Source organism: Oryctolagus cuniculus, chromosome 3 (genome assembly GCF_051225735.1).
Source record: "Oryctolagus cuniculus isolate XC-2025 breed Fujian yellow rabbit chromosome 3, ASM5122573v1, whole genome shotgun sequence".
Taxonomy (NCBI): Eukaryota; Metazoa; Chordata; class Mammalia; order Lagomorpha; family Leporidae; genus Oryctolagus; species Oryctolagus cuniculus.
In genome coordinates, this window is record NC_142869.1 from 82,881,636 (window position 1) to 82,906,050 (window position 24,415).

At 46.1% G+C, this 24,415-nt stretch overlaps 1 protein-coding gene across 17 annotated transcripts in view; it reads right to left on the reverse strand.

Moving 5' to 3' along the window:
- Positions 1-24,415, reverse strand: part of TANC1 (tetratricopeptide repeat, ankyrin repeat and coiled-coil containing 1) — a 246,689-nt gene that overhangs the window by 159,881 nt on the left and 62,393 nt on the right. The gene's annotated exons all lie outside the window — the stretch shown is intronic.

Here is a 24,415-nt window from a genome sequence, read left to right on the forward strand (position 1 = left end):
GACCAGAAGTTCACTGTCTTGTTATAGAAGTTAGAAAACCAAACACAACAGTGCATTCTCAGCATTCCACATCTAATTAAGGTTATGAGGCTAAACCTGGGTACATTACTGTACGATATTTGGCACAGTCCCCAAACATCAGTTCATCAAAAGAAGAAAACATAAAAGAGGAATCAAAAAGATAATGGTTAAGAAAGAAGCCACATGGTTAAAGGCAATGTTTTACAGGTGCTACTAATTAAATAACCACAAGGAAAACATTTCAGAAGGTTATGGGAATGGAACATACCAAATGAGCATTTGCAAGGCAAATACAGTGGGAATGCATTTTAACCCTGATGTCAGGAGATCCAATTCAACAGCACACACACATATCACAGTGGGATTTGCTAAATATAGTTATGACTTGGGATGTGGGGAGCGAGTAGAATAGGCCTGTGGCATTATGGCCAAATCCTTTAAATAAGGAGCTGTATTTTTAAGCAGGGCTGTACTGAGCTTGTAAAAACAACACAATGGCCAGGGCCTAAGATGAAACACGAACCCATCTCTATGGAAAAGACAAACAAAAGGACCATTATTTCACTGTGAAGCTCGTCTCCCTCAGCTCTCTCTTCCTCCCCCAACTCAGAGGAGATGGCTGGTCAACCCCAAACAGTAACAAATCCTGGTGTATTGTGTTACCATCACACCTTTGCTAATGCACAGAGAGGAAAGCAGAGGGCGAGCAGGTCACTCCTGATTAGACAAGAAAGGAGAGGGGAAGGGAGGGAAGATGGAGAGAGCACCCCCAACCCATCTAGTGAACTTGAATACTCTGAATGGCCTCAGTGGAACCCCCACACCACCTCTCAACCCTCAGAGTAAAGCAGAGGCTTGGCGGGTCCCCTAGAGAAGGAAAAGGAGCACCCCACCCCCGCTCAAGGTTCTGCCATTCACAGAATCACACACCATAAGCACACAGGGTGACCTTTCTTATCGCTTAGTCCAGGCCTATATTTATTTTTCCAAGCCTTTGTTTTACTGAGGAAGAAACAGAGACCCTGGGAGGCTGACTTGCCCAGGGGTCACGCAGCTAATTAACAGCAGGGCCAGAATCCAAGTCTGCAGATGCCGGGCAAGGGTCTGCCTTCCTCCACTCCCCTGGCCAGCCCAGGCTTCTCAACTAGGATCAATGAAAGCTTTGGGTAAAGAACAAAGTTTAGAGATACTAGGAAGATATCATTTTGGGCAGAATTGGGAGAAAGCCATATTGATTATTGGGTTAAATCATCTTACAAACAAGTCTTTACACACAAAGGGAGCATGGATTAAAATCTAATTCTTTTAAAATGTTACTTGATGAACCCTGGTAAAAGCGTTAGGTCTCATCTAAATGGCAAGCATGAAGGAGACGCTTCCATAAGGGGAACTGTAGCACACAAATTTCTCCCAACAGTCATGCTTAAATCAAACTGTGAAATGTAGCATTAAGAAGTGGTGGGGAAGGGGACCAGCACTGTGGCATAGTGGGTTAACCTACCACCTGAGATGCTGGCATCCCATATGGGTACCAGTTCAGATCTGGGCTGCTCCATTTATGATCCAGCTCCCTGCTGATACACCTGGGAAAGTAGTGGAAGCTGATCCAAGTGCTTGGACCCCTGCCACCCATGTGGGAGACCTGGATGGGGTCCCTGGCTCCTAATTTTTGGCTCAGCCCAACCCCAGCTACTGCAGCCCTTTGGGGAGTGAACCAGTGAACGGAAGATAGATATTTCACTCTCTCTTTTTCTAACTCTGCCTTTCAAAAAAATTTTTTTAATGGTAGGCAAAGTTAATGAATGAATGCCTAGTAAGCACAGATAGTTTACTGGTCAACCAATCTTCAGCATTTGTGATATGGCAAAGATTTCATATTTAAGAAAAACACTGAAGCTGGCATTGTGGCATAGCAAGTTAAGCTGCAGTCTGCAGCACCAGCATCTCATATGGGTGCCAGTTTGAGTCCTGGCTGCTCCACTTCCAATCCAGCTCTCTGCTAATGTGCCTGGGAAAGCAGTAGAGGTCAGCCCAAGTCCTTGGGTCCCTGTATCCATGTGGGAGACCTGAAAGAAAATTCTGGCTTCAGCCTGGCCCATCCCCAGCCATTAAGCCATTTGGGATTAAAATAAACCAGAAGATGGAAGATCTGTCTCTCCCTCTCTCCCTCCATAACTCTGCCTTTCAAATAAATAAAATTTTCTAAATGATAAAAAATAGCGATGGAGCCCATGCCATCATTGTGTGTCTAAGGTCTCACGTACAAGCCTTGCTAACCTCTTCCAGAGCCCTGTATGCAACTGGATCACTGATCAGCTCAGGCCCCACCATGGCTTTGAAGGTCATCATCATTGCAGTGGTCCTATGCCAATCAGAACACACATCCCATCAGGCAACCACTAGATGACACTGAGTTTGCATCTCATCCTAGACACCTTGTTAGCCTGTTCTGGGACCCTCAGCTGTTATTAGAATAGTCACATCTTTCACATCAGTGGTCTTGAATTAGGTCAAAGAGGCTATCAAAATTTTTGCTACAATTTGTTCTTCCAGTTTATGTTCTGCTCCATAAATAGCAACTCCACACTGTGACCCAGAGGACCTTTAACTAATTATAACTGAATGCAAAGGCAAGGAACCTATCAGCACTGCTGCACATGCACAAATGCATACATGCATACACACACAGAAAAAAATGCTTCCCAGCACATTGAGAAATTAACAGGGATCAGAGTGGAGTCCTGCAGAGTCACGTGTAAGTCCCAAATATCTGAGGCCTAAAATTCCTAACTAGAACTTAATCAACAAACCTAAAGACTGTGCCAGTCTGAAAGCAGACCATCAGAACTAGCAGGTACTGCTACAGCCTGGAGAGGCCCAAACTGGCAGTGTATTCCTGAGCGGATGACCGGGCACAACTGACAGTGTCTAAGCCCTTATAAACACGCACACACCTCCTAACATCCAGTTCTGGGAATGGATGTGTTGGACTGATGGAGCCATGTGGCATTAAACATTGGCATAATATGAATACTTCCTCTTGTTCTGATTCTGTTCTCACGGAAAGCTCACCTCATAATCTGGCTCCTTCCTCAATTTGCCAACAGTGGGGAGACAGTGTAGTGGTCCAGTCAACATAACTGTCTGGGCTGCTGTCAGGACTCTGAAAGTAAATTAATAAACCCGTATTCTGGCTTTAAACTGAAGCTTTCATGCATTGCAGCACAGTACATTAAGCTGCAGCTTGCATGCCAGCATCCCATATGAGAGCACTGGTTCGTGTCCTGGCTGCTCCACTTCCAGTCCAGCTCCCAGCTAATGCACCTGGAAAAGCAGCAGAGAAAAACCCAATGTTTCGGCTCCTGCCACATGTGTGGGAGACCTGGATTGAGCTCTTGGCTTCTGCCTGCAGCAGCCCAGGCTGTTGCAGACATTTGGAGGGTGAACCAGTGAATGGAAGATTCTCTCTCTCTCCCTGTGTCACTCTTTCAAATAAAAAAAAGTCTTTTAAAAAAAAAAGCTCTCATGAACTTTGTTAAAGGCAGTCACTTTGCCAAGTCTCATCTATTTAAGCAATGGAGAATTCTGGGTTTATGACCCCCCAGTTTGAGGACCAAAAGGCAGAGCGTGATAAGTTCTTCAATGGCGAAGTGACGGTGAAGCCACAGGGAAGGAGATTTGTGAGGGCAGCCAGCAGGCTCTACGTGAAGGATTCTCTCTGAATCACACATTTCTCCAGTGGCAACTTCTATTACTGTCATTTTCCCCCAATAAGGGTGAACGCCGACTTGTCATGGCCAAGAAGCACGTTAAAATGATGTGAACCAGCCTTCCTGACACAGTGAGTGAGACCCAACTGATTACATGACAAGCCCTACACACAGAAACTTCCAGAAGCAAGTTGTTACTAGAGACCCATATATGTAGTGAGGAAGACTTACAGACAAATGTCACAGGACAAAATGTAAGAAACAGTCCCTTTTTACTTTCAATATTATAATATAGACCAAAGGCACAGGTATAACTGGCCAAATAGAATTCCTTCATTTCTGCCTCATGAAACCACAGTCCCTGTGACACTGAGTAGAACAAACACATGGTTGGGTTAAAATACTTAAGAATAAATCTTTGACAAAATTGGGAACACCAGCTGTCATCTTTATTTTATATTCTTTGAAGGAAGAAGCTGTAGGGGGAAAAAGTATCTTTTCCTTAGCCACTATGCAAGGTGCATGGCTGAAACCTCTCTAACAAGAGATAGATTCACAATAGAAAAGCATAAACTTTTGTAAACCAAATTTTAGGAGACACAGGAGCCTTCAGAATGGAAGACCCAAAGCTCCACGGAAAAGTTGTTATACTTAGGTTCAAAGAAGAATGACAGTCATGCAGAATGTGAGTGAACAAAAACGGGGTATGAGGGCTGGGGTTGTGGCACAGCGGGTTAAGTCACTGCTTGCAATGCCACATCCCTTATCAGAGTGCCAGTCTGAGTCACAGCTGCTCTGTTTCCCTGTTAAGGTGCCTGGGGAAGCAGCAGAGGATGTACTTGGGCCCCTGCCACTCATATTGGAGACCTGGATGGAGTTCCTGGCTCCTGGCTTCAGCCTGGCTGTTGCAGCCATTTGGGGAGTGAACCAGCAGGTGGAAGGTCTCTCTCCCTCCATCTCTCTGCCTTTCCAATAAATAAATCTTTCAAAAGGGGGAGGGTGTGCAAATGATAACAAACTGGGGGGAACTCAGCAAGGCCTCATCCAGGAATAGGGCAGGACACCTTTGGAACAAGGATCTTATGACCGACCTTCAGGTGAGGTCAGCGAATTCCTTTAAGACCACACTTAGGTAGGAGGAGGTCAGAGCGATTCACATGTCTGTGGCTTTCTCAAAACCCATATTTTGTGGTACCATGATCAGAGTCCCAACAAGATGAAAGGTCAGCCTCGAGGTTACTACAACTGAAATTAACCTACAAGAGACGATTTCCTAGGATGTTCATTTAAAAGAAAAAGTGAATATATGACATCATACTTAAAAGGTCAATGACCTAAAGTCAAATGCCATAGATTATTCTCCCAGAAGTTAGGCAAACTATCAAAAGTTTATTTTAACTGTTGGTATTTCCCCTTCTGCACATCAAGTCTTTGGGTGCAGGCGCATCTCGATGTTACACGTTAGGATTCTGCACAGCACAGTACACTAGCATAATAGAACAAAATTCAACTTAGATAAAACAGAGTTGATTTCAAAACAAGAAAAAATCTACTCCAGCTTGCAATCACAATGGCATCAAAATCAGGAGCACCTTGTCTGAGACCACAGAACAGCACTGGGGTGAAAACGTTCTTCTCCTATGTGCCACAGCTTCTACTTACTCAGGTCCAAGTTGAATCTGGGCACTGAGGGCAGGGCACTGTTTCTTCTTTAGTAGATACTAACAGAAACCAGGACACAAACTTCCTACCTACTGTTCTCCATATCTGTTGACAGAGTTAGCTAGGCTGCAGTGAATACAGATGAGTGATTTCCTCCAAATGAAGCAATTATTCAACACTTACAGCAGTTTATAATTGACAAGGAACATTCCTAGATATTCTCATTCACAAGGAATGCAAGAAAACAGTTAAATCCGGGTGACATCAAGGCAATGAGAAACTAGAGAGGAAAATGCTGCACTTCATAATACCCCTTTTCATGTCTACACCTGAATTAACCTTAAAACCTCAGGGCAGTCATCCCAATACCTAAAGTCACATGCTTTTGAGATGGAAAGGCAGGCAGCTAGCTTGCTCTGCTGAGCTGGAAGTTCTAAGCCTCCATGTAATTGTATCCTATTTGTCAATCAAAATGTCCCCTTTCCCAGGATCTATCTACTTCATTCAAGACCATGGCCAGCGCCGCGGCTCACTAGGCTAATCCTCCACCTTGCGGTGCCGGCACACCAGGTTCTAGTCCCGGTCGGGGCGCCGGATTCTGTCCGGGTTGCCCCTCTTCCAGGCCAGCTCTCTGCTGTGGCCAGGGAAGGCAGTGGAGGATGGCCCAAGTGCTTGGGCCCTGCACCCCATGGGAGACCAGGAGAAGCACCTGGCTCCTGCCATCGCATCAGCGCAGTGCGCCGGCTGCAGCGCGCCAGCTGCGGCGGCCATTGGAGGGTGAACCAATGGCAGAAGGAAGACCTTTCTCTCTGTCTCTCTCTCTCACTGTCCACTCTGCCTGTAAAAAAAAAAAAAAAAAAAAAAAAAAAAAAAAAAAAAAACCCTAAGAGAGGACACCATGAATATATAGGTATTGTTCTACATGGAAATTTTGAAGGTGACATAATTCCCGGGTGGCTTTAAGCCAGGAGGCACAGCCCACAACCTCATAAAAAAGACCAGCAATTGGGAAGGGCTTGTTCAATCGCGGTCTTCCACCAGACTACAGCTGGAGAGGCTGCTGGGTGCTTGCTCTATCCCTCCCTCACCCCTCCTCCATTTGGTAATCTGGTCCAGTGCCTCCTTATGACAAAGATTTGTGTGGGGCAACCCATGCTTGTGTATGTGTGTTAATTTTCTCACCTTTCAAATTTTATCACCTTATATATATCAGCACTTGTGCATGACCAGAGTCTGGAATAAAACTAATACAGTCAGAAAAAAAAAAAAAAAAAAGAAGAAGAAGAAGAAGAAAAAGAAAAAACTAATACAGCCCTGTCCACATCACTTTGTGTATGCTCCATCCAACCATCCACCAGGCCTCAAAGAAAAACTGAAGATGCCTCCTTTCTTTTACAAAATAAATAACAGAAGTGGACATTTGGTGCAGCAGTTAAGACGTCCAGAGTGTTGGCTCCACTTCTGATTGCAGCTTCCTGCTACCGTATACCCTGGAAGGTGGCAGGTGACGGCTCAATTAGTTGGGTCCCTGCCAGCCATGTGGGAGACCCAGATGGAGTTCTGAGCTCTTGGTACTGCCTGGTCCAGTCCTAGTTATGGGGGAAATTTGGGGATTGAACCAGCAGATGAGTGATATCTGTTTGCTTTTCAAATAAATAAAAACTAAAATAATAAAGAGTTGCAATATTTGCAAGTGAAAGACTGGAAAATAAGGTACACAGAACTATGAAGAATTTTTTTTTACTTCAGAGGAGTGAGAGATAGCAAAAATATCCTCAATATTAGGTGTTCAAAAAGTGTTTTCAAATCCTGCTGGTTCTGACCCATTAGGATATCTTCTATATGGTCACCTTCAGAATCTTTGTATCAGCAACACTGATGTTTGTCAAAAGAAAGGAAATGGGTGGTGGCAGCAGTCCTGCAGCAGCCCACGAGACAAATAAGACAGAATGGGGCAAACAGGAGAAAACAAAGGGAAGCAGAGACCACAAAAGGAAACAAGGAGGACTGCTGGCAGGGTCTTGCTTGTTGGCTGCAAATTCATGGAAAAGCCTGCACCACAGAAGCTTCCTGAAAGAGAGAGCGGCTCCACACTCTCAGGGATCCCACGAGGCCAGGGGAAAATCAACCCTCTGTGGGTTCTTGAATTTCCAGAATCTCTCACAATTTTTCCCCTGAAGTAGAAATAGCCTAGAAGTTGAGAGCCCTGGTCTTAGCAATATGCCTGGGAACAAGTGGTGGGACTTCTTTAGGATTCAGCTGCCTCATCCATGTGGGGGTGAGGGTGTAAAACAGCCAGAGAGCAACTGCAACAGTAAGTGAATAGTTAGCCTTCGGTTTTGCTTAACTTGCAAAATAGGAAAAGGGGCTGTCATTAAGCTATAATTTATTTTATAGGACACACAGCCCCAGCCATTCATTTTCATTATTCAAACCTGTTCTATAAACTGAATCTATAATTCTGTCTCCTCCTTTACAGTTTGGTTTGTCAGAGGCAAAAAAATAACAAAAATTTCATATTTGTGTTATTAAAAAAACAATAAATTTACAGTCAAATAGTTTTTTTTCTCTTTTTTAGAAGTTTTTTTTGTTTTAGGTGTGAAGTCTGAACTCATGCTTAAGTTCTGATACCCAAAATTAAGTGGAAATCCCCCATGATGACATAGTCACTTATAACCTATACTTAAAATATTCTGTAGGAGGAGATACAAATTGTTTCAGGAAGAGTTTCTTCAAAAAGTAAGAAAAGCCAAAAAAAAAAAACAAAAAAAAAATCTTTCCTAAGCCAGTGCTTCAAATTCCCAGAAAATTGCTATACACAAATTTGTTTACAAAAGTTTCCATTTTGTAGCTACTTGGCAGTAATGAAATCTCCCTCTTGGAGGAAGCTAGGTTACTGCTGGGTATGGATGCACTTTCATGTACACCCGGATCTGTTCAGTCTCCCTTTCAACACTACCTCCTGCAGAAAGCTTCTCAGGCCACATCCTGTCTCCAGCACTGCATCCCACCTTACATGATCAAAATCAAACACCAAACTACAAACCCTCCATGACACCTTGTGATATACCTCATACACAGCGAACCCTACAGAAAGTCCTTATGTGAGTTGGACGGTTGTTACAGAATGGAAACCAAAATCAGTGGCAATTGTCTCCCAAAAGGGGTTCTGACTACTAAAGAAATCCAGTACCAACTAGCTACTGATTCCCCTATGGTTATGGTCTTAATCTGAATCGTTTGTGAACAGCAACACAGTAACATGGCAGGAACTGTTCTTTTTATTTTTTATTTTTTTTTGACAGGCAGAGTGGACAGTGAGAGAGAGAGACAGAGAGAAAGGTCTTCCTTTTGCCGTTGGTTCACCCTCCAATGGCGGCCGGCGTGCTGCGGCCGGCGCATCGCACTGATCCAATGGCAGGAGCCAGGTACTTATCCTGGTCTCCCATGGGGTGCAGGGCCCAAGTGCTTGAGCCATCCTCCACTGCACTCCCTGGCCATAGCAGAGAGTTGGCCACCAAGCCTTCAGAGCACCAGCTCAGGGAGCCTTCAGCCTGTTACTTCACATATGCATACAGAAGGAATGAGAGCAGTGACAGAAAGGTCAAAGTTGAAATTAATCCATGCTCCCTCAAACCAGGAAAGGCTCCCATGTGGCAATAACCACGGGCAGCATGAGTGGCAGTTATCACTATTCCTCTGAGGGCCAATGGCTAGTATGCAAAGATGGGGCTCCAGCCTTGCAGAAAAGCCCTGTTCATCCACAGGTTGTCTGTCTTCTCACCTGGATGCTCCCCAACCAAGTCTCGCCTGCCCACTGTAGTGGCAGAACCCTACTAACTAGAAGACAAGTAACTGCAAGGCTGAAGCAGGCAACTGGTGCAGGGGTTATGGTGTGGGACGCCCATATTCCGTACCACAGTGCTAGGCATTCTGTCCTTTCCTCCCTTCTCCTTCCTGTTAACTCTTCCACTTGAATCAAACAACAGGGCTACAGGCCCTAGTTTACACTGCCCACTTTCTTCTTGTGGGTGGCAGTCACCACCCCCTGAACTAAGGTAGGCAGCATTCTGTATACAAAGTCATCTGGGGCAAGTTCCTTCACCTCCCGTGGATTATCAAACAGGAATACTGCTCCCTTGCTCACTGGACTAGATAATATCAGGTCTTTACCCCTCGAGGTGCTATAATTTTTAGGAGGAACCTTTATTTCTTGTTGACAAGACCACTGTCATCACAGTAGCTAATAAACCATCACCACAAATGAAAAAAGGTCCACTTCAAAGGTGCCCCACGGAAGGCAGCTATTCATTACTGAAGGACCTCTTGCTCCCAGAGCTGACAATGGCTCCTTCCCTTAGTGCTCCAGAATAAAAGACATTGCATTCTCTCCTGCACTTTGATGAGCAAGATCCTAACCCCCACTCCCGGGTCCTAACTTCACCAGGATGGGAGTTCTCAGTACCCGTCTTGTTTTCTAAATCTCCCCAACCTGAGTCTCACAGGCAGCCAGCAACACTTGTTTAGCAGTAACCATATGCCAGGCCCTGCTCTTAATCCTCACAACCTTCCTCTGAGGAGGGCGATAGTCATACCCATTTCACAGAAGCACAGATAGGCAAGAGACTTGCCCAGGGTCTCACAGCTCATCTAGGGCAGAGCCTTGGTGCCCAATGAAGCAATCTGGCTCCAGAGCCCGGCCATGCAGACTCTGTATTATGCCTTTTCTTTTGTATAAAGAGTGAGACTCCTTTCCAGGAGCCTGGTGAAGAAGTCAAAGGCAAAATCTAACGAAGGAAACAAATAATCATCTTCACCTTTCACCTCCCCACCTGCCCTTCACACCCATGTGTACTCCCAGAGCAGCATCCCGTGCCTCAAATCTATCCCAAAAAAAGAACCTGCTTTCACTGCAAGACATTCACAGCCCGGTTCCTCCAGTTCTGCTAGGCCTCCAACTAATCAGCTATTTCAAAGCACAGTGTTGAGACCTGTAGGCTCCATGGAATAGCACACAGGCTAAATGGCAATCTCTCTAGTTCATCAGCACAAGATGGACAACACTGAGAGTTGGGAGATCTTTGTGTCACATGGGCAATGCTTCTTGTATTCCTAACACTTACCCAGAAGTTAGAATTACATCTCAGAGGAACTCAAAAGTCACTCCAGGGTTGAGCATCCAGCCTAGCAGTTAAGATACCTGTGTTCCACATTTGAGTGCCTGTGTTCAATACCTGACTCTGGTTTCTGATTCCAGCTTCCTGCTTATGCAGACTCTGGAAGACAGCAAGTGATGGATCAAGTAATTCGGTTCCTGCCACTCACATGGGAGACCTGGATTGAGTTTCCAGATCCTGGCCTTGGCATTGCCCAGCCAGAGCCACTGTGAGCATAAGGGGAATGAACCAGCAGATGTGAGTGATCTCACTCTGAGCCCCTCAAATATATAAATTAAAATTTGGGAAGAAAGAAAACAAAGCTACTCCACTTCTCACTGACTGAACTGCACCAAGCTTCTTAAAAGGTGGTGGGACACAGCATAGTATGGCATGACACCTTGGATTTCCTTCTCTGGGCAGTTTCACGTTGATAAATAAAGCTAGTAAGGTTTTAATCTTGGACATCAAGTGCTAAATTAAATCAGGGTATGCCTGTAGTGGTGATGCCGGGAAGAGCAGAATCCAACTCTCAAGCCACATGGCTTCATCTCTTCCATTGCTAAAGCAGATGTCAGCATATGCACCATTGTACTCACCTCTGAAGACTGTAAGGGAAAACATTCGTGGTCACAAACATTTGGCTGCAGTAAGCAGCCTTCAAGGGGACTGCCACCAGGGCCCGTGAGAAAGATCACTTGGGTACGGGTGATGGCTTTATTTCTTAATTGATTCCAACAGCCCCCAAATGGGGAATACCAGAGTGCCAGATGATAAAAGTCAAAGTCAAGTCATTCTGGGAAACAAAAGCCAAGTAAGTTATGACTGTTTTTTACAAAAATGTTAACAGATCCAGGTTTAATGTTAACAAATCCAGTCTCAAAGCAAAATGAGAAATATTCGAGAGTGCCATCCAAGGCCTAAGTTTGTAACCTTTTGTATGCCATGAATTGCTTTAAAAATTTGGACACTCTCATCAGAACAATGTTTTCTGAATAGTTTTTACATAGAAAAATATGATTATGAAGGAAACTATATTGAACACCTATCAAATTATTTAAAAAGCAAATTGGTGATTCAGTCATAAGTAAGACCCAGAAGCATGTCAAATAACTTTGGCAATTTTTAAAGTGGTGATGAGTATAAATGATATTTTCAACTATGAGATACAAAACTCCAATTTCTATGTGACAGAGTCACAGAAGTTGATAATATCACATGGCTTCTTGCCTACTTTTAGGACTGAAGCAGAGGCTACATTTTGGCTAGAGTTAGTGAAAAGAATTCTAATTTTTTTTCTCCCATACCAAAATCCATCCAAAGCTTAAGGACACCGATGCAGAGGAGAGATCAAGACTTCCCAAAAATCCATGCTAATCACTAGGTGCTTCAAAACAAACAGCAACTCAGTTTTGTCCCACCCGAGGAAACAATGAAATGTAAAATATTAGGCAGGAACCCGTGGCCTGGCTCACACGAGCAGGCTCAGGTATTCCAGGGACGAACCACTGCCAGCCACTTGATGCTGACTCCCAGAGTCAGTGTCCAGAGGAGTCTGGGAAAGCTCTATTTAGTGAGGAAGTCCATCACCAGCAAGCTACGAGCCCAGCTACAGTAACCAGGCCTGGCACTGCAGGAGAGACCTCGGGAACGCACAGGCTGAGACAAGGCACAAAGGCTGAAAAGCTAGGTTTGGTATTTGGGACAAGCGTATTTTACATACACCACTGGTTTTGTTTTCTTGGTGCTCTCCTCCCTTTTAAAAATATCTATGGCCTGGCAACCACAGATCTTCAGTTAACTGGATCAGGCTTCCTGGGTGGGGGGGCAGCCGGAGCTCAGCTTCTCCCTCCCCCCTCTGCCTCATACAGTCAGGCATGTTTCCCAGCTGCATGCCCTAAATCAGGGGATGCCCATAGGAAGATAAATATAATTCAGAGTCTAAAACACAGACTCATATTGGACCACTGCCAATTTCTCATGGATCCCGGGTAACTGAGATGGTTTCTGTTTTCATGGTTAGGAACTACAACAGCAGCTGCAAGAGTGCAATACTTTTTCTAGACCAATAAAATTACCTAAGTCTGGCTGACTCTCAGTTGTGGTAGCAGCCACACTGCCCAGAAAGATTCATGTCCATGCAGTCTTCAAGAGCTGGAGCGGTAGCTCTGACCTAACTGGAAAGCATTCACTTCAATCCAAGAGCAAAAGCAAAAACCAAGACTAACAAAAAGTTACTTCAGCTAGATTTTGAGTTCCAGAGTAATTCTTATCAGTGGAGATGACAAATGTTATTTTAGGACCAACCCCCCTCCCCGCCCCAGTAAAACCTTAATCAAACCTATGCACAATTCTAGCTTTGCACTTGAAGGTTTGTCACACACCACGTAAGAACATTAGCATTTTTCCTCCTTTAAACCAAATGGAAGGTTCAATTAAAGCCCTGAGTTAACTCTGCAGTGAAACCTTTGATCTCTGCTTCTGTCACCACTTCGCCAAAGACATAGAGACAGGAGGAAACCCAGCTCAGACCTAAGAAACAAAACTGGTATTATGAAGTTGCCCAGAAACCACACATGTACATAAATGCACAGGCAGATCTCTTCTCCTGTGGGGAGGTGTGGGGAGCAACTGGGAGCAACTCGGACTAGACTAAGTTACTGGAATTAAGACTTATTCTATGCATCTGCTCTCCCACAATATGGCGCTGAGAAGGGAGAAACAGCTTCTACGCAGCTGCCTCCAGTTCAACCAATAAACAGCAGGACCTGCTCCTGATTGGAGGAGAGGAGCGTACTCGGCGTGTGGGTAGCAGAGTTGGGATTGGTGGAAGAGGACTATAAAGGAGGAGAGAGACAACATGCACCAGGAACATCTATGGGGAACATCTAAGGGGAACATCTATCTGAAGGAACACCTGTGCAGCCCCCGAGAGAGACGGCCGGCGGTGTGCCGCTCCCCTGCGGAAGTGGGGAAAGTGGCCAGGGGGAACCGCCCTTCCACGGAGGTGGAAGGGACAGTAGCCAACCCGGGAAGAACCAGCAGCAAACCCGGGGAGGGCCGAGCAGACAAAAGAACAGCGCAGGGTCCTGTGTCGTTCCTCCGTGAAGAGGGGGAGCGACAGGGAGGAGTCTCAGAAGCTATGGTTCCCAATCCAAACTGAGAGGTTCCTTACGCACTGGTATATATGAAGCACACTTACAAAGTTACTTGCTAAATGAACGTGTGTGGTCCAAATGCTTCCCTTTAAACAGCCCAATTAGAATTCAGTGGAAAAAAGGACACATGTTTCTTGAATGGCTTTGCATCACAGACAGTGGATGTGAAATTATTCTAGAAATAATGAAGATGTTGCACAGATGTACAAAGTTTTCATGGTCTCAGCAAAACATCTTTCTAGTACAGCATAATGTGAGTCTGCAACAAAGCTAGATACATAAAACAAATTTTTTCAAGATCTGAATCTTGCTTTTATGCAGAACTTCCCCAGCCAACCCCCTGCTGCCTTCTCACAAACCTAAGGAAACCCATATTTCAGGATAATTCACTGAAAGTCATAAATTATGTTCATTACAAATTAAGACTTAGAATCTGTTAGGGGCAGGCATTTGGCACAGTGTTTAAGGTGCCACCGGGGATGACTATATCCTGAATCTGAGTGGCTGGGTTCGAGTTTGGGCTCAACTCAGAATTCCAGCTTCCTGCTAATGTATACCCTGTGCAGCAGTGGTGTTGGCTACCGTACTTGGGTCCCTAGCCATGTAGGAAAACCCACACTGGATTCTGAGCTCCTGGCTTTGACCTGGCCTAGCCCCAGCTGTTGAGTGAACCAGGGAATGGAAGATATCTCTGCCTTACAATTAAAAAGTAAGAATTTATAACTTAAATCTGTTACAAGTGGAAGAACTTTACCCAACAAATTCAACCATAAAAACAGTAACAGAGCTCCAGGTGCTCATTTCACAGACATCACCTTGTTTAGTTCCCGCCATCACAAAAGCATGTATGAACTATATCCTGTGTCACTCCCTTCTGACAGAGATCAAGACTCAGGAAATCTCAGCAGCCCGCTCCAGATCACACCTTAGCTCCTGATGTCTCAGTCCACTCCCTCCCATAGAGGCAAGACACACCCTGGAACCTTGCCTTGCACCCTAAGCCTAGATCCCAAGATGATGTCCAGGAAGTCTCTACTACACAGCATAGAGCCTACAACCAACAAAACTTCATCACTTGTGATGACTTGGTTTTAACTGGGAGTCATGATTCCAAACACCAGTCCCATAGCAGTCTCTCTCTGGCTTTCTGCTCTATGCCATTTTCCTTGGGAAAAATGATCAGAAATGCCCATTTCAATGTCTACCTCCACGGAGGTGACTCACAAAATCTGTTTGCCATTGTTTAACCTAATATAGTACTTTATTTCCACCCTGCTGACTACAGCCTGGACCACAAACTCAACATGTCCAAAATTAAACTTTCCCTCATCCCTATCTCCAAAATCCACTCACCTCCTGTGTTCCAGGGTCCTGCCATTAAACACCAACCCACTGTCAGTGCACCAGACACACAGCCTCTGTGTCCTTGTGGCCCCCTTCCTGGTCTGACAATCAATGACTCTGCCCCGCCCTTTCCAGGCCTCCTCTGCACTCTCTCCCACCAGTCTCAGGACGTCCTGGCTGCCCTGGGCCACTCCCAACACTTCCAGATGGATGTCTGTAACTCTAGGTCAGTTAACTGCATGAGGATCTCTTGGAGGGCAGATCACTGGGTCCCACTCCCAGAGTTTGTGATCAGCAGGTCTGGGGTGCAGCTGAGAATTCACATTTCCAATGGATCCCATCTGATGAGGAAGCCTTGAGAACTGCTATAGACTCTGCTCTCTCCCCAAGTCTCTCACAGAAATTCTCCCTGAATCTTTCTAAAATGTGAAAGTGTTGGCTTCAGAGAGCTGGGTTAGGACAGTCATGGCTGCACCCACCAAGTCCCTCCTGTGTATCAAGGACATTCTGTCAGGCTGCAGTCAAAACCACCCTGCAAAAACACATGGCACAACCCTCTAAAGCACACAGCAATTTTGTAGGGAACCAAGACTTTGAAAATTAAACAACTCCTGAACTCCACAATGACCAACTGGGTTTTACAAACTCTCCAAAAGGGACTCTCTCCTTAGACAATCCTTGTTACCAAAATAATGATGGAAAAGGGAGATCGACTGGGGGTGATGGGTGTGGGGAGGGAGAACATGTCCTTCTCAGAACTCAGCAACAGGAAAGACTAGGGAAACAGAATACAAAGCCATCTGTGGCACAACTTAGGGCATACTTGGTATACCACGAAACAGGTCCACATCCATCCTCCCCAGTCAGTTTCACAGAATGAAGACAACTCTAGTAGACGTTGCTTTATTTTATTTGCCTATACCTGCACAGCATCTGATTCCTGTAGATCATAACCTATTTTGTCCTGCAATAGTTTTACTAGGAACCAACAACAGAAACTAGTTCTATGTGTATCATGTTTATTAACAAGGTCTTTACTTGAAAGAGTTTTTTCTGCTATTCCTTGCATGTGAATGATTCAATAAGCACAAACACTCGAGATCCAAGAGAGTTTATATTTTCACAGGCTGTCACTTATGAACAAGGAGACTCATCTGGAACAGGTAATTATCAACTCTCACAACCCCACAGAACTTCTCAAAAATTCCCTTGGGTTGTAGACCAGTTTCCCTCATGGTGATCCATTTGCTTCTCCTAAAAATCCTGCGAGGGCAACAGCATGTCCCCATTGCCCTTGTTTCAGGCCACACAGCTGACACACAGCTGGGAGAAAACCAAGGCTGGAGGCTAGATGAAGCTGCAGATGATACAGACCATGGTTCTGCCTTTAAGACTCCCATCCCTAGCATCCATTATGTAAGAACATATAAATCTTGACAGATGCAAATTTGAATAAGACCCAATCCTGCCCTCCACGTCAACGCTTCTGACCAAAGTTCAAAGCAGAACCTTAACACGATGGGGACAGGGCAAGCCAGAGGGCAAACCAGCCCCTGGTGCAAACCCCAACTCCATGCAATTTCCTTGCCCTGTGACCCTGGGCCTGTGCTCATCTCTCTGAATCCTACATTCCCCACTTAGAACAGAGGTTATACCTTAGAATCATTATAAGTATAAAAACCCAGACCTACACATAGCATGAAATGTACATAACATAAATGGTCATAATTGTCTTACATTATTGTACCGACTAAGAGAAAGAGCTACAAGTTTTAAAGCCCATAGGAATTAACCATTGGTGCCATTACTCTAAAATGTCCCTTATCCTTGTTTATTTATGATATTAAGATGACAGCACTTAATCAACAATTAAATTATGGGGTTGACAGGGAGGGGGAAGGATGAGTCACAGATTTCTGGCTTGAGCGATAGAGTAAAAAGTAGTGCCAAAAACCAAAACGGGAAAAACAGACAGAAGCATGGGGGTGAGGGGTTTGAAGTGGGGGCAGGAAGCAGGCGATAATTAGGGGGGAAATGAGTTTGCTTCAGATATCCTTGTAAAGCACCTATGAATCATCCAAATAGAAATGCCCCAAAGATTTGGATTGCGGGTGAATTCAGAGAACATTTTGGAGGTCATGAATGTGTGGGTGGTGCCTGAAGGCTCAGATGTACTGAAATCCCCTGAAAGGGGCTGAGTAGACTATAAGAAAACTAGCAAGGACGAACGTGGCCTGGGGAACATGGACACATCAGGGCAGACACAGCAGGACCCTGGAGAAAAGCAAAGCGATGAAGAATGGGGCAGAGGATCCCAGAGGAGAAAGATTCAAATGGGGGATGCAGAAGCATCAACAGCTGCAAAAAAGCCACATAAAGGATGAAAAAGTGACCACAGGCCATTGTGACCCCACCAACCGCAGTTTCTACCGAGTTGAGACCATGGGAATCAGACCACAGGCTGTCTGCCTCTAAGGTCCTTCCTTATCTGTAAAAGTCTTTCACTTCAAACAAACTCAGGAGCCCACGTTGTAGCACAGTGGTTAAGCTACCCAATACACTGGCATCCCAGAAAAGCACTGGTTCTAGTCCTGGCTGCTCCACTTCCAATCCAGCTCCTTGTTAATGTGCCTGGGAAAGTAAGGGAAGATGATTCGAGTGTTTGGGCCCCTGCCACTCACGTGGGAGATAAGGATTAGGCCTGGCCCAAGCCCAGACATTTACGGAGTAAACCAGTAAATAAAAGACCTTTTTCAGTGTCTCTCCCTCTAACTCTGGCTTTCAAATAAATAAATAAATATTTAAAACAAAAACAAAAACCTGATGCTCACCATTCTCTGCAAACCCATATGCCTGATAAAGCCTTAATAGCCATGGGTTCTAGGGTTTATTTTCACAGAAAATGAATTTGCACAAGAAAGACTCAGTTAACAAAACCAGTTAACATGATTTTTGCAAGTCCACTGCTATCTATTTCTTGAAGTTGACCCAAGGGAAAGAAAAATCAGCTAAATCTTGGGGTATACAAATTTGGAGGGAGAAAAAATCTTTACTAAATAAACTCAACTGGGTCAATCTTTAAGAGCAATACATCTAAGGATTTCTTAGGAAATGTGTTTCCATATGTAGAAAGTCAGGTTTTAACATGCAAATCTCTTGTAAAATTCCACCTAAACAGATTTCCACCTGGATTTCTAAAAAAGCCTAAACTCTTGCTGAATTTAGCAAACTACTCTATAATGTCACTTGCCTTGTTCTTCGTATAGTTACGATCGCAGAAAATGTTGTCCCATGTAGTATTAAGCTGAAGTTGTACAGCTGCTCTACTCATAGCATTATGGCACAAGAAGGGCATGTTTGGCTTGGCAGTGTCAACTGGCAAAACTCGTCAGTGGAGTTCAAAAATTCCCCCAAACATCTGCTCATGCTAAGAAAGAGTTTTTTGTTTTTGAATCTACTCCACACACAAATATTTTTCAAAAATTTAAGCATCTCAAATATCAGTAACTAGAACAGTCATCCATATATAGCAAAAATTTGACTATCTGAGAATGCTGAAATGTGTTCCCCTAAAAATACAACTTACTCTTTGCAGATGTTGTTGAATCTAAGCAGGTGGTTTCTTCAGATCCTCTGGCATGAATTCTGCGTGTCCTTCAAACTCTATCCTATGGGGCTATCCGTCTTAAGTAGGGATATACACCATCACCTCTTATAGAATCTTAACCAAAAAAACCACCTAAGCAGGTGGTTCCACGGCTTCCCACAGCTGGAATTTTAGTTCCGCCTACCTGGGGTCAGCCCCACAATCCTAATCTTCGCAGCATCACAGGAGATTCTGATATGCGCACCACTGCTATGCCCCTGTTGAAAAGCTTTGCCTTTTGGCAGGATTCCTCAAAGTTTTGTGGAGCAATGTGGTTACTGTGTCCTTCGTGGATTAGCAGGACTCAGCAGGAGAGGCGAATGCAGAAAATGAAATCCTGCTGGCTAGGCACACAGGACAGATGGCAGAGCACAGGGACACATCACACAAGCATTTCAAGAACTCACAGAGGTTTGGAAGTAGCTTTAACCTTGATCCTGTCCCCAGTGGAAGCACATTTCCAGAACCCACAAGCAGGGATCCAGCTCAGAGTCCCCAGTACTCCCCCATTAGCCATTCTGTCCTGGAGGTGATGTGTTTCACCTATAGGCAGCTGATCGTAAACAGCATCGACCCTCCAAGCAGTGCTCACTTCACATCTGCCTGGAGATTCGTCTCAGAAAATCCCCCTCTTCTTCCAGGAAAGAAGGGTTCACTTGAGTCCTACTACACACAACCCATTGGAGACAGGGAGCAGAAATGCAATTATGCATGGATTCTAAAATATTTTTGCACCAAAAATCAGCTTCTGTTTTAATTCCATTTTCCCCAGGGCTTTTTGAAGCCCCACCCCCACCCCCACCCCGGTAAAAAGATGAAAGAAAAACCCTCAGCATTTAGGAGCCTCCAGCTTCACCAACACCCCCTCCCCAGAGCTATGTCTGCACCACGGCTCACACAGAAGACCACGGTATGGAAGCCACAGCACAGGTTCAACCATTTTCCCAAAGATCCCAAGGCCACACAACCAGCAAATCCTCCACACAACCTGGTGCAGGTGGAAGTGGAGGAGGAGGAGACAACACAGCAGTCTGTGGAACCTGCAGGGAACAGGACCTGAGCCAGAGTCAACCCACAGGAACCCAGGAGGCCATTCTATGAAATGCATTTGGGGCAAGGCAGGTTATAAATGACCTCCCTGGAAGTGAGGAGGCGACTTGTTATTAATTAGGCTTTACAAAGTTTTCAGGGGAATGAGGAACTGAAGAATGACAGTGACAGAGAACAAAGAGCCAGTGTGACGTTATTAAAAACCTGAGAAAACTTTATCAGGTTGTACTAATTCATATGCAAACTAAACCTGCCATTCAGTCAACATACATTAGATGCGTTCAGTGGAAAAGTATCCTCCTAGACTCCACGAAAAGAGGGCCAAAAGCTCAGAAATGGGCCCAAGTTAATAAAATTAGAAAAGCTTTGAACAGATGGCAAACGCTTCCCTGTGATTAGGATTGTTCAACACAATAAGCCCTGGCTATATTAAAAGTCATGCTTCATTTTCTTTAAATAAATTTTAAAATAAGAATTTACTTCAAAGTCCTCAATGTGTTCAAGAGAGAGCCTGTCTCGGAGCTGTCAGAGGGACCAGGGGTCTCCCTGGGCTTGCTCACCCCAAGTTCCACTTGTAGCCACCCAGAGTGGCTGTCTCACTCTATCAGAGCTCCTGGGAAGTTCCTCAGCGCAAGGTGACCACAGAAGCTGGGAACAAACTACAGAAAGGGAAACCTGCCAGCCACGCATCACACAGTTGCCAGAACCAGCCCACAGCAGCAGAGAGAACCCAGGCCCTTCTCAGGTACCCTCTATCCAAACGACTGTTACTGAAAGCGCCTGGGCATGAGCAAGGTGTGGCAAGTGTCCTGGTTACCTGCACTACCTCAGTTCTCTGTGTGTGACACCAGTGAGTGGGCGGCCCCACCTACAATGAGGTGCTTTAAAGCAGGGGTGGGGAACATCCAGCCCATGGGCCATATACGGTCCGTGAAATCCTTTGGTCTGGCCCTGCCAAGGAAACCACAGGCGGAAACTGAACTTCCGCACATCTACAGCAGGCTAGTTTTTAAGCTGATAATTCTGTATGGCCTGTGAATGATGTCATCAGTCGTTAAGTGGCCCTTGGTTCGACCCTGCTTTAAAGGTTTCAGCCAATGAGCCAAGAACGTCTCTCACCAGGTTCAGGTGCCATGTCCTCCTGGGCACTGCTTTCGCACAGTCCCCCCACTTCACACCTCGCTCTCCCGGAGAGGCTCCCCCGCCCTGGAAATTAGTCAGCCTCCAAGCAGAGTCCAACTGTCACCTGCACGCCCGCCCCACCCAGGATCTCACCAGCCTTCCTCTGCGCTCAACACCTGCCTGGGACCTAGCGCCAGCACTTGCCTCTCTCTGCCTCCAACTCCCCGCCTTCTGCCTTCTGCCTTCTGCGGGGCCACCCTCCTGTTCTTTCACAAGCAGAGGCAGATGCTCAACGCATGCTTGTCGACGGAAGGATTCCAAAGACACGCTTCCCGGGACTGACTCACAGCCTAAGTCCCTGGGAAACAGTCATTTCGCTGCTACACCTGTCCTGGAAAATGCAAACTTTCAAGGGTGCTCTCCATGCGCAAACACACCGGCACCCAGTCTCTGACCGACATCAATCCCCTCCCAGTAATGCTGCCAAAGAGCAGCAGGGAATCGTGTGGAGTCACGTCTGGGCCAACAAAACCGCCTTGGCAGGGCACTGGGGCACTAATAGGTCTGTGCTTGCAGAGGCTGGGTGGAGGCCCTTGCTCCCCTTCAAGCTGTTTAACGAGCAGCTCTCGGGGACATACCCCCGCCTCCTTACCCGGCAAGACTTCAAAGGTGAGAACGGAGTGCAGGAGCTTTTCTCTGGAGGGCACCCAGGGACTGATACAAGGCACAGGCTCAGCGCCCCCTGCCCCGGGGCGGGGGGGGGGGGGGGGCGGGGAGTGGGGGGTTCAGCTAAGGTCTCACTGGAGCAGAACAACAGAATGTGGAGGAGAACCCTCCATGGGTCGCATCAAATGTTTAATGTTTCCTCTGAAGGGCCTCGGCTCAGGTCCCGCAACAGCCCACACCAGCCACGCACAGCCTCGGAGCTGCCCGGGTGTCTCCCTCCCGGGGCTGGCCCCTGTGGGCCTTGCATTTCAGTATTCCCTGCAGGACAGCACCACCTGGTGAACAATCGTTCAAGTAGCGCAGGTGTCCTCCTGTTATATGCGCACAAACAGGATCACCTGGCTCTTTCCCCGGGGCTCTGGCAGCCAGGAGGGGCGCCGTCTCCCAGCTGCCAGAGTTCTTCAGCCAAGCCTCCTCTGACAAGGCACACCTCAGCAGAGAAGGCAGGCTTCTCATCTGTCCAGACCACAGCCGCCAGGCAAGTGGAAAAGGACATTTATCACAGCCCGCGACATGCCTGCTGCCACGCAGGCCCTCTGCCCAGAGCCCCCTGACCTACCTGTATCCAAAAACCAGACAGCAACCGGCTAGGGGCATACTCACTTCCTCTCTGGCCTCTTCCCCACCTGGAGCCACCCAAGAGCCACTCCACTTCTGTAGGAGCAAAGGAAACAAGTACTTTCTGAGCCTGAGACTACAAAGGCGCCACCGTAAATTACAGAGCTCCAGAGGTCCCAAGGGGAGGCGGCCTTCCGAGAGCAGGACTGTCCCCACAGAGCCTGTGTTTGTGGGGACCAGATCACAGAGTCTAGATGCTGTATTTGGTCCTCCATGGACTGTAAGGGCCTCGTGCAGTAATTACAGAAAGGAAAAAGGGAGGTCAGCGGGGGCAGAGGAAGGCAGTGGTGCTCAGAAGTCACTGACAGCTGCAGTCAGTCATCCACCAGTCTCAGAAGGGAACCTGGATCTCAAGTTTTTGTGTCCTTTGACATCAAAGTTAGATTATTAAAAAAAAAAAAAGCTACTTTTTACTGACCTGTCTGGGTACTCCCCCTTTTGAAAAGCCTTTCCAGTGTAGAACCCACCTTTTGAGACCAAGAAAGTTCCAGGAAAAAACAAGCATTATGCCACAAATATTCTTAACTAAAATATGACAAAACTGGGGCCAGTATTGTGGCATGGTGGGTAAAGCCACCGCCTGCGCTGCCAGCATCCCATATGGGTGCTGATTGGAGTCACGACTCCTGTACGACCCAGATCCCTCATGCTCCTGGGAAAGCAGCAGCAGAAGGCCCAAGTACTTGGGCCCCTGCACCCACGTGGGAGACCTAGAAGAAGCTCCTGCCTCTTGGCTTTGGTCTGGCCCAGCCCTAGCTGTTATAGCCATTTGGGAAGTGAACCAATGGATGGAAGATTGCTCCCTCTCCCTTCTCTCTAACTCTGCCTTTTAAATAAAAAGATGACAAAATATTCATATGAAATAATTTTTATAATATATATTTTTTAAAAGATTTATTTGAAAGAGTTACAGGTTTGCTCCCTAGATGGCCGCAACAGCCCAGGCTGAGCCAGGCCAAAGCCAGGAGCTTCTTCCATGTTTCCCACATGAGTATGGGGCCCAAGCATTTGGACTATCTTCTGCTGCCTTCTCAAGCCATTAGCTGGGAGCTGGATTAGAAGTGGAGCAGTCAGAACATGAGCTGGTGCCCAAATGGGATGCCAGCACTGCAGGCAATGTCTTTACTGGCTATACCACAAGGCCAGCCCCACATGGAAGAATTCTTGTGGAACCTAAAACACAGGAGTTTAGAGACTAGCTGAATGAGAATTTCAACTGCCTATCACTAGCTTTTTATTTTCAGATCTAATTTCCAACATAATCCTTAAAAAAGGAAAAGAAAACCCCAGAGGGGGCAAGCACTTAGCCCAGGGAAGACACAGGTCTCCTGTGTGGGAGTGTCTGGGTTTGTTGCCCAGTTCCAGATCCTGATTCCAGCCCCTCTGCTAATGCAGACCCTGGGAGGCAGCAGTGAGGGCTCAAGTCACCTGCCACCCACAAGAGAGGCTGCACTGTATTCCCAGCTTCCAGCCTCCACTTGCCCAGTCGAGGCTGTTGTGACCACACAGGGAGTGAACCAGTGGATGGGAGACTGTCTCTCTCTGCCTCTCAAACAGAAATTTTAAAATGCATTAACTTTACAGTGCTTTTCAGTAGCATTGTTAGGTTTTACCCTTGTCTTCATCTGTTTTAAGGATGAACAGACTTCAAAGTTGTTTACCCAGTTGAAGCAAATATTCAAAAAAATGTTTTCTCTGAAGTATTTTCCCAAAACTCTGGTATTGGGCCTCCTCAGATCACAAAACAAAAACTACTGTAGCCCAAATGGATCAAAGGGTGCCTCCATGGATTCCACCCAAGGACAGTGCAGCCTGCCTGGAGCATCAGGCAACATTGCATGACAAACGCCAGGCAGTCACACAGGGAGGATTCAAGCCCCACTCAGCTGTGAGATGAGGTGGGAAACAGCAGCACAGAAACTCTAAGCAAATAAAAAACTCCTGGGTTTGTTGGTTTGTTTATTTTTTGCTTGTTTTTTTGGTTTCTTCTCAAACGTTGGTGCTTAATAGAAAGCAGGCTTACAAAACAGGGGCCAGTGTTGTGGTAAGCGGGTTAAGCCACCGCCCGCAATGTTGGCATCCCATATGGGTGCCAGTTTGAGTCCTGGCTGCTTCACTTCCAATCCAGCTCACTGCTAATGCGCCTGAGAAACCAGTGAAAGATTGAAGATACCTCTCCCTCTCTCTCTCTCTCTCTCTCTC